The sequence below is a fragment of the Toxorhynchites rutilus genome, chromosome 1 (genome assembly GCF_029784135.1).
Source record: "Toxorhynchites rutilus septentrionalis strain SRP chromosome 1, ASM2978413v1, whole genome shotgun sequence".
NCBI lineage: Eukaryota > Metazoa > Arthropoda > Insecta > Diptera > Culicidae > Toxorhynchites > Toxorhynchites rutilus.
In genome coordinates, this window is record NC_073744.1 from 40584936 (window position 1) to 40596765 (window position 11830).

Genomic DNA, 11830 nt, shown 5'->3' on the forward strand with positions numbered 1-11830 from the left:
ACGAAGCAGCTTCTTTTTCCAACAGGACAACGACCCTAAGCTTACTACTAAGAAGAACAAAGCCTATTTTCGTTTGAACCCTTTGAATGGCCACCACAAAGTCCTGATCTCAACCCTATTGAGAACCTGTGGACCATTCTCGACAACAAAGTGGTGAAAGATGGTGTCACTAATAAGGACACTTATTTTATGGCTCTCCAGAAGGCGTGGAACGAAATCGACCCTCAGCGCCTCCAGAACCTGGTCGATAGTGTTGAAATAAAATGTTTGGTCTAAGTTTTATGAATTAAATCCAGCTAAATATGATGGAAATGTAATGAAAAATGATTTTTTTTATAATAAAGACTCATGAAATTGCTATTTCTACTTAACAAAATGGTTTCTTATTCAAACAAAATTGAGAAAATCGCTATCTAATGCTGTTTTTAATACAATGTAAACAACAGTTTGTTTATACCGCTTCAATGTCGATTGCTAACAATACCGCACAGCTCTAACCAGAGGTGCCAACCTTCCTGATTTTTCAGGATTTCCCAGACTTTTCAGCACGCTCCCTGATATCCTGACGAACACTCAAGTTATCCTGATTTTTCTGAAATGATCCTGATTTTTGATTCTTTACATTATTCGTAATAAATATATTGGTTTTCATGCCGAAGTTTTCTGTCATGATAGTTCTCCGGTTCGCACTTGTATATATCTTACATTAAGTTAAACTGTGTACTTAACTTTTTTATATCTTGAGGAACAACATTGCTTTATTGAGAATAATGTGTATGTAGATATATCCCCAGAGTTATTAATGTAGGAATACGTTTCAGAATGTAAAATTACTCAAGAGAAAATTTTTGAATCCACAGTCAATATAAAAATATGTTATATGTAATTTGTTCGTCTGATTCAAAGTAAAATAAACTTTAATGATGGGACTATGGTAAATATATCTATAACCGTACTAAATATCATAAAAATTAGGAAAAATTCAACAAGTATTCCACTGCTGATATGCTTTCCTCATTTGTTGAGTAAAGATTTATTCCAAAGCATGGATGATGAATTCAGTGAAAATTTGAATATTGATTTCTCTGCAATTGACTATAGTGATGCTATAGGTTTCTCGGGAAAAATTATAGGATGTTGCGTCCAAGATACGGCCGCATTGTTGACGTAGAACTACCATGTTATTTTATATATGTCTTATATCTTATATAAGTTCTAAACAGCAACTACTTCTGTTAATATTGCCGCTCTAGATTAGCTCAGCTGTCATCCTTGGTGGAGAGAGTTTTGCTACCGTCATGCGGAACCTAATCACAGACCAAATTTTCAGAACATTTATTTTCTTGGTGAGTCGACGATAGCCTAGCTTGATGATTATTCACACAATTGTGTAGTTCAGAACTCTCAAGCATCAGTTTTATGTAATTATTGCAATGTAATTTGGTCGCGTCCACAGCTCAATTCGAAACGAAGACATGTGATGACGCAAAACAAGGAAGGATAAGCGATATTCATTGCTTCGTATTTTGAATGATACTGAAAGTTTGCCTCAGCGAGATGCAATATTTATGTTCTAGGAAAATATTTCCTTTCGTTCTTAATCTTCTTCTTTCCTTGTTCACAGAGACTGTAAATACTTCCCATTCGTTGCTCGTCGAGAAGTTGCTCGTTATTGACGGCACGGTTAGAAAAGCTCACAAATCAGCAGTACAAATGTATGGGAAAATGGAAACGCTAATAGTTTTCATGAATTTTAACCATATACACACCAGGGGATTTTAATGCATAGCATATCAAACCAATCTTAGGGAATTTCTGATGCGTTTGGTATGTAAATGGCCAAATCCGTTCGTACTAAATACTTTATTCAGCCATGTTTTTATTTGATGCCTAGTGAATCTGTCCACAAATTAACCCATATTGTACCGAGCCGTAAAAAATATTTTTTACGAAAGCCATTAGTGTGACTTTGATCACTGGCGTTGAAGAACCCCAGACGTTCAAGATTTTTTCCAACCTGTGTGCAGTGGGCTACTGAAACCCGGGTGAATTAATGAGTCTATATTTGCCACGGACAACAAATGATACTTTTTAACATTGCATTGATGAAAAAAGGCCCAAACAAGCCTGAAGACACGGCTCACCGCTGAAGCCCTGGAGGAGACAATAGATGTCCATGACTGGGAAACCTTATGACACCCACCGTATTCTCCAGACGTGGCCCCGTCAAATTATCACCCGTTTGCTTCATTTGCTTCAAACATTCATTTGCGGAGCAGCACTTCGCCGAAAATAAAGATGTCGAAAATTGTGTCGGTTTTCGTCAGAACAGAAAAAAAGATTTATTGGAAAGGAACCCACAATTCGCCTGATAGATGAGTTAAATATGTAGAATCAAAAAACCATGTGTGTGTTATTGAATGGAAGTTTCCCCAGATTATGATTGGATATGCTACGCAATGGAGAATGTCAACAACTCAAAACCCGTTGCGACACAGAGAATCTTTTTCACTGCCAGAAAATATTGAGGCACTGAAGGTCCCCGAAGGAGTGTTGAATCGTGAGAGTCCATGTGATTCTTGTTGGCCAATGCACGCTGCACCTAACTAGAGCAAAAGTTGATCCTATGTATGGAGTTATAAATTTGACTTTCACTCTATTTTACGAGCAGCATCTCGCCCGCTCGTCAACTTACCTGCCCTCAAGAAGAAGGGGTTTCAGTAGCTTCGGCAGCTTCGCACTGGTACCAGAGTAAGGGTTACCAATCCTGTAATGGGACTCGTAAGCCGAGGTTGTTCGAGTTTCGAGAGTACAAGCTCAACGAAAAAAAAACAACACCAGTATCAGCAGCTCAAATTTCTCCCAGATAAAATTTGATGTGTGAGCACTACTTCCAACCGAGCGACGGCGGTTTCGTTATCATTGCTAGGGTTGCATAATCGCGACGACGTCTGCGAGGTGTAGGGTGGCGGTGTAAGTATGACTAAGCGCTTCAAACTTCTAGCTTTGAAAATCGTGCCATGAATTTGAATAATTTCGATTGCTTGAGCTGCTGCTGCTGCTGCTGCTGTTAAAGCGGGATTCGTTAGTTCGGGAGAGGAATGTACATTGAATTAGGGTCACGTCTGTTGTTCATATTTTAGTAAAAAGAGCAAGGATTACGGGGTCATGAAAAATGATCGGCGAGAATACACCGGGCCCGAGAGACGATGGCCCTCAACTATCGTGACATCAAAAAGCCCTCGGTAACTGTCGAATTGCCGCGAACGGCGGCGGCGGAAAAAAAGTGCGCAACACAACGAATGTGTGTGTGAATGCAACTGCCAAAGTACATAAAAGCGTAGAAATGCAAGCTCTCATTCAGCTGAAGCAAAAGGACCAAAAAAAAACAAAAACAAAAAATGAACCTGCTAGGAACAATAAAAAGCAATTTAATGCTCTCATCCCCCGGTGTTGACTTTTAGGGCTGGATATGAATAACAACGAATACGACAATAATGGCTGCTGCGAGTGGTAAAAGCATGTGTATTGTGTGTGTGATCGTGATAATTCCATGCGGAGTTTAGCGCCACACTTCAACAAACATCCATCTTTTTTTGTTTCTCGTTTTCCCATCGAAATAATGCAGTTTGGTTTGTGTTCGTTTTCCGGGTCATCTCTCACCCCATTGGGGAACGCACACCCGTATATTTGTGTGGCTTTTGTTAGCACCAGGCTCGAGCGGTTCAATTTAACCGCTGCTTTTGTGTCAATTGTTTGAATTGACAATTGTTTTCTAAACCTGGTTTTGTTTTTATTTTCAAACAAATTTTGAGAGACTGTGAAAACAAGTGAATGAAAATGAACCTTGGGCGTTGTACAAAAAAAAACTGTGACCTGAACAACTAAAGCTGATTATGGATGATTTTTTTCATTGAATTACTACAACAGAGTTATTGAACTTTTCCTGAACCCAAACTGTTTATCTCAAACTTATTTTAATTCGAAGAGTACACTGCTTAGAGCAATCATACTTGTTGTTGCCTTAATTTGAAAGATGACAAATTTCGGTAGAGAATGAAGTTTTAAAGCATTTCACTTAGTGGATTTAAGTACAACTTAAGAAGAAGAACACTTTTTTTGGTTCTTTCACCAATAATGATAATCTGGATAGTTTCTATCAACCAATTTAAAGCTCTTAACCCGCTTCTACTTCTACTTCTGCCGGATTTTCATTCATACACATTAAAAACACGTCTATTGCCAGCGTGAACACAGTGAATTGGAATGATTGGTTTTCAAAGGCATCGTTGCGCCACCTCAGGGCAGTTTTGTGCAGTAAAGGGTGCCTCACATCAAAATGTATTACGGAAAAAACCATGTAGAAAAATACACACTAAGTATTTCCCCCTGAAAATTTGGGTAGAAGTAGTTTAGAGTATATTGTTTACACTGTAGTTTTGTCGCTATCAGTTTCAGTATCAGTACATTTATACGCTTGAGAACGAAGGAGATGTCATTAACGTACAGAATGAAAAGAAGGGGGCCAAGATGAGTACCTTTTGGGACTCCCGAAGTCACTTTTACTGGATTTGAGAGAGAATTTTGAAAATGAACAAATTGTTCACGATTTGTTAGAGAAGAATTGAGCTAGTTTAAGAGTTCTTGTTCCATAACAATTTTCCACAATTCAAAGAGTCGTAATGGAATGTCGATGCGGTTAAATGATTTACTGAAGTCAGTGTAAAGATCTTCTACATGTTCGCCATTTTCCATCGCAGTCAAAATAAAAGTCACAAATTCCAACAGATTAGTTGTAGTTGAGTGGCCTTTGAAGAAGCCATGTTGGATACACGTTATTCTATACTTCACTTGTTGGAAGACTTTTTCATTCACTATTTCTTCGAATAGTTCAGGAATGCAAGAGATAATGGCAGTTCCACGATAATAACGTACGTCAGATTTAGCGCCTGATTTAAAGGTAGGTACCGTAAACCGGGGGCAAATTGATCACTCATTTCAGAAAAATGTGAATATTCCCGATTCTTTTTTGATAGATTCATACACAATTATTTTTAAAATCATTACTGGTGCTAAGGCCACAAAACGTTATGGAAAGTTTTGTTCAAAAAAATCCTTAAGCGTTAATTTGAAAAAATTTTAAATGAAATTTTCTAAATATAGCTTCGGGGTAAAATTGACCAATCTACGTTTTACATGATTTTCATGTATCATATGCGCAAAAAATGTATAGAAAATCAATTATTCCTCCACCTTCGGTCGTTTTAATGGTAATTCAAGGGTTTGAGGATACAAAAACCTGATCTAATCCACCTAATGGTGTGGTCATGTCTTTCCATAACTCGATTGAAACACTGATCTGCAGGTCATCCGGAGACCATTTGGGTTATCCTAATATGGCTAAATACCCTTGAAACGGTCATCAATCAGCTAGTTTTGACAAACCAAGACGTTCGATATGTCTCATGATGAGATTCGGTTCTGGTCATTCGTGGTGCTTTTTTGTAAAATAGTTTTTTCTCACTTGTTTGAATAGTAATTACAAGTATTTTATTACTTACTCAACTCGTCAAGTATCGGCTAGAAGTGAATTAATATGTTTAGCGTATATCAATATTGCTTTGATGCGTTGAAAATATGCTTCTTCACCATAGTTAAAAATGGAAACGAAAATGCTATTTAGAAAAATGTTAATTTTCATGCAATTTAATAAGTGATTCGTTGAGGGCCATTGACAAAAAAAAACCTTCAGGTGATTATTGAGCATTTTAGATTAAAAAAGTTTAAAATTAAATTTCATAATACCTCTGAAAATTCATGTTTGTTTCAGTAATACGTTTGATCAATTTGCCCCCGGATGACGGTACCAAAAAAGATTGTTACCATTTTTCTGGGAATATTCCAGTTTGTAGTGCCATATTGAAAATGCAATATATATTCGTTCCATATAGTTTCTTTAATGCATGGCATATTTCTTGTTGTGAAAGACAGTTCACCGATATGTCATTTGGATATTCCGGTAAAAATTAAAAGTAGTCTCGATCGCGATTTTCTTCGGAAATGCGGTATATACTCCCTGTAAGAAATTTGCAAAAAGATTACAAATTTCGTTTGAAGAATGCCCTACATTTTCATAGAGATGCATCTGCGGTGGAAAGTTATTGCTTTTGAGCTTAGACTTTACGTAATTTCTGGGAAATATTCTGATATCCCAGCAAATTTCGATTAGAATCAAGAAACGATTTATTCTACAAAGCACTCCATATTTTTGAGCTGCCTTCTTTATAGTATAGTTAATGTTTTCATCGAAGTACAGCGTTTCGTTAAGAATAACGCCAAGATGTTTGATCGATGATGCTCTTTCCACCGTTTGCCCATCAATATTTATACTAAGACCTTCACTGCCAAAATTGCGTGTCGATACTACCAAGTACTTTGTGACTATCACCCACTGACAAATTTCGGGAAGGCCTATTGATTTACTATGGAACTCGCTGTCGCACACAGTGGTTTCCGAACATAGAGTACCGAGAGCAATTTACGTCGGTCTATTGGAGGAAATTGAACCACGAACTGACATGTAGAAAGTTGTCAGAAATGGAAGAATGTGATGGGCGGGACATATTGATAGAATTCAGAGCAACAGCATAGCAAGATGGTGTTGAATTGTACCGATTGCGGCGGAAACAAGAAGGAGAGAACCCGAGCGAGATGATTGGATCAGGTGGGGCAGGACTTGGCAAGGATTTTCGAAAAAAATCACAAAGGAAATGAGAGCAACGGAAATAAGGTCAGGAAAAAAGCGTATACGTCGTTACGAAAGGATCATCTCCTATGTTTCGAACTAACCGGGCAATCAGTAGAACACAGTTTTGCTTCCGAGAGGCCGCCGCTTCGGACGGCGGGTCGGTAGTCGAATCGGATCACTTCACCTAGGCGGCTCGGGGCCGCCTTGGTTCCCTATCCTCATTAGATGAGAACTTCGTCCTCATTACATTGACCTCAACGTACAATGAAATGTATTGGGGTAATAATGTTGTGATGAAGATCTAATCTCATAATGGGATGTAGCATCGTTGTAAACAGCCATATCGATTCTGACACCGCGTCTCGCCTTGTCAGTTCCCACGTAAATAGGCATTAAAATGAACAGGAGATAACCATTAATAACACGGAGAATTAATCAAGTGTAGTTACAGTGGCCAACTTTAGCTACAATTAACCTTTACGATGGCTGAATCGAAAATGCTCTCAGTCCATATTTCGGTGGATCCCATTAGCGCAACGACCGACCAAAGTTGTATCATAACTTTTCCTCCCTGCACAATATAGGCAGGTTATGGTTCCGATAATGATGGCCCATGATAAAAACAACACTGACCGAAGGCATGGGACGCTTAGCAGCAGCAGCAGTAAAAAAGCACCCCAACCAAACCATTCCGTAAATTCGCAAAATTAAAAACCCCTCATTTAGCCGTTCATCGAATGTGAATGCAAAATATTGCTAGGCTACATCGACGCAGAATTGATATTGAAAAATTCAGTTTGCAGTTGAAAATCAAGTGGAATGGAGAGGCTGGGGAGTACCGTGGCAACGGAAAGGTCCTGACACAAGAGAAAATAACTGTTCACAACAATAGCAATCAATTTACAGACATTTATGGAATTTATTTTATGTTTATGGTTATGTAGTAGTTTCGGGTTGTAATTATTCCCTTCTTCTTCTCGCGTTGGCATGATGCGTTCTCTTTTTCACCGCTGCCACCGTTTGGACCCACCGACGCCCGCGCCCGACAGGTTGCTGGTTGTTGCCACGGATACATCACCCAAACCAAGATCTCATTCAAGTGGACTTTTCCTTCCAACCGAAGGTGTATTCGTGTGGATATCCAGTTGTTACTGTATTGGTGCCATACCTGGCGTGTATCACCTCGGTTGCGTTGGATGCTGTTACGATTTACTCTTCCATTCCTACCCCCGTTCTGGACATACTCGCTATCCAACCGCGCTCTGTTTTTCCAACCAACAAGATCGTCACGAGCAATTGAAAGATGTAATTTTATCGATTTTCGACACTCTCGACTTACTCCCGCACGCGTCCTCGTTTTTGTGTGCTTCTCATATTTACTGTCTCTACCGCGTGTTTTAACACACGAAAGACAGTTGTTGCTTTTTTTTTCTCGGCTCTCCGTCGTTTTTCCTTGCGCTCGCGCTCTCTCTCTCGCTCCGTTTTCTCGATGGTCCACGCGCACGATGGCTCTCATTCGAGCGAATCCGAAGATACGAGCATACTGCGGTTCGGGTGACTTTCAGCGTACAATTTTCTCACCGCCCGCTCACTCTCGCATTTTCATTTTCTCATTTTCTTTCACATTTTCTCACATCTCACAGGAACGTTCCGTGAGGGAATCGCTTCCACGGTTCGTGTGAACGATTTTTTCTTCCACTCGTTTCACACTTTCAAGATTATTCCAACCATTTCGCGTTGTTGTTTGAGCCTCTCGTGTCCGTCCACTCTTCACCTTCACCCGATCCCGGTCGGTTGTCGTGTTTTTCAACCGGAGTGAAAGGCCAATGTGGGTGGGTGGGTGATCGTGATGGCAAGGAAGCCAGCAAGGGGAAAGGTGAACTGTGTGTTGTTTCTTTATGAATTGTGTTGGTCATGACTGGCGATAACGATGAATCACAATGGCCACGGTGATGCATGGTTCGCACGTAGATTCGGGATGGGATTTGCTTTACATGTGGGCTGATGTTTGGCAGCCTGTGAACCGGGACTGTTATCAAATCCGGTGATGATTTTTTAAGAATTTCATAATGGTTCGTGTTTTTTGTATGATTTTTTTTGCAAAAAAATGGAGAAAGAGAAAAAGGAAACAATGAATAAAGGGCGAACACGAAATTATTGCGACACCGAAAATGTCATGCCAATTTTCTTATAATGTTTAGAATCAAACCAAAATTTTAGGGTAGTTTTATACATATATTTACTTCAAAAATCAAAAGAAAAGTAAATCGATGGAGCCTTGAGTGTAAAATTGAACGCATTTTCGCTTGATGCCCTCCATCAAAGTCTTTACAGTGTCATCTGGTACCAGTTTCTCAGTTTTTTTTTCCATTTTCTTAACATGTCCTTCTCGTCTATGACTGTCTTCTTGCTCTTCCGAAGTTCCTGCTTCATTATTGTCCAGTACTGCTCCACCGGGCGCAGCTCCGGACAGTTTGGCGGGTTCATGTCCTTTGGAACAAAATGGACAGAATTGGCCTCATACCACTCCAGGACACTTTTAGAATAGTGGCATGATGCCAAATCTGGCCAAAATAGCGGAGCTTCGTCGTGCTGCTGCAAGAACGGCAAAAGGCGCTTCTCGAGGCACCAGATTTGTAGACCTCGCCATTTACTGTGCCCTTTGTTACGAAAGGCTCACTCCTCAGTCCGCAAGAGCAGATGGCCTGCCAAACGAGATATTTGGAGGCGAACTTCGACATTTTCTTCTTCTTAAATTTGTCGTCCACATCGAACTTGCTCTCGCCGGTGAAAAACTCCAACCCCGAAATTTGCTTAAAATCGGCTTTTATATACGTTTCGTCGTCCATCACACAGCAGCCATATTTTGTCAGCATCTTCTCGTAGAGCTTCCGTGCCCGAGTTTTAGCCGTCGATTGTTGCCGCTCATCGCGGTTTGGGAAGTTCTGTACCTTGTATGTATGTAGTCCAGCTCTCTTCTTTGCATTCTGGACGTAGCTCTGCGACATGCCGATCTTTTTAGTCAAATCACGGCTTGAGACGTTGGGATTTGCTTTAATTATCCGCTTTACCTTTCCCTCCGTCTTTTTGTTCTCCGGTCCCGGTTTTCTTCCAGCTCCTTTGCCGTGGTCCAACGTCAACCGCTCCTGGAACCGCTTCAACACTCTGGAGACGGTTGAATGTTGAATGTTCAACATTTTTCCCAACAGCCCGTGCGACAGGTCAGGAAATTCCAGGTGTTTGGAAAGAATTTGTTCTCTCGACTCGCATTGGTTCACCTCCATTTTCGTTGAATCGAAAAACACGACTTCGAGTTTGACAGCATGTAGACAATACACATCAATGAGAAAGTGTGCAAAATTTGGTTGATTTTTACCCAATGGTAAAACAGTTATGCCCTGTTGAATGTGTCGCAACAATTTTGTGTTCGCCCTTTAAGTTTTCGATGACACAGTGCGCAATTAACCCTCCTGTACTCGCGTGCAAAAGCATAACTCGTATACTCGCGCATGGTGTCACAGACCGAAAGTTGAATGTTTCTATTGTGTATTTCTCAAGCTGTATTGGCATTTATTTGAAAAAGAGGGTATAATTGAATGAAAAAGAAAATACTTTTTCTTCGTGTCTATTCAGTTTTGATAGACATCTAATTCAGCCTCCTCAAAACAGAGTAATTTTTGATAGTCCAACACAGATAACGTAATTCGACTTTTTTCCTGTTGTTAATTAAAAGTAAGAAACTGAATATAATTCATGAAGGTATAAAGAGCTAGAAAATAACATAAAAACGTATTAATCGATTGTGGTTTAATTGGCGTGAGAATCAGAACGTACCATAACGGCATGCTCGAGACAAACATATTTCTTACAGTTCATGCTCACACTTATGCTGACAAGTACGGCTATTTTGAATGTTCAGTTAATTTTTGACAACTGCTTTTCTCACACGTGTTTTGGTTCATCTTCGGTTTTTGCCTATTGCCTATCTCTAGAGAAATCCCTTCGTAGTGCTGAAGCAAAAAATCAAATGTGGCATATAGAGGTTTTAGGGATCGATACACGTTTCTATGGTGGTTCGGCACTCCTCCCCTTCTCTCGAAGGGGGCTGCCATATAAAAATGAAGCACAAATTTCTGCATAACTCAAGAACTAATCAAGTAAATGGAATAATGACGAGTTTTGGTAGAAGCACTAGGAGTTTTATAGTAAAAGGTAATTTTAAAGGGTCGATTAGGAGATCTATCAATGAACAGCGATTGGATCAATGAATATGCGCTTTGTAAGAAAACGTGATTGTTAGAAAGTATTGATAACAAAAAATAAATTTGGGCAGGATAAAGTTTGCCGGATCAGCTAATATCAAATAAAAGCCAATTAGTCAGTCTTCTTTGATAAATTATTACACTCACTGAAAATAGAGTTTTTGTTTTCGTAATTAATGATTATATGTTTTTTATAGAGCAATTCAACGCCAAATCGACCAAAATACAGCAAATTTTGACTCGACCATCTCTGATTCTTCTGAAACTATACAAAATCACTATTTACATTATCATATGTCCAACTGAAATTACGACTAGTTTTTTAAAAGGGCGTATTCAAAATCATTTTTTTTCCAAGAAACCGTGATTTAAAATTCAGATGTCTGATTAAAATATAATGGTTGGCAAAGTTGAACGAAAACCAACGAACTATTTAGAAAAAATAACATTTGAAATACACTGTTTAACAATCTTACTCAAAAACTGAATTTCATATCAAAAACTTTTATATCTCAAAACACCCTTCCTTCGATATTTTTATTGGAAAAGCCTTCGAATTTAACAAAGTTTGACGTATAGTGGTGCCGCATCGGACCCTCCAAAATGGAGCTATAATTTTTTCAAAATTTATGGAATCTCAATACTTTATCAAATCAAGGAAAGTAACATTAAAAATAGAATCTACATGCGATTCAACATGAAAAACTTTGTATAACGGTTTATCTTAGGACCAACCGTTCTCGAGATATAATCAATTTATTATAATGAAAAGATTGTCGGATTCTTAGTCGTAGTCTTCAGCAGCAGTATGCATTTTCGA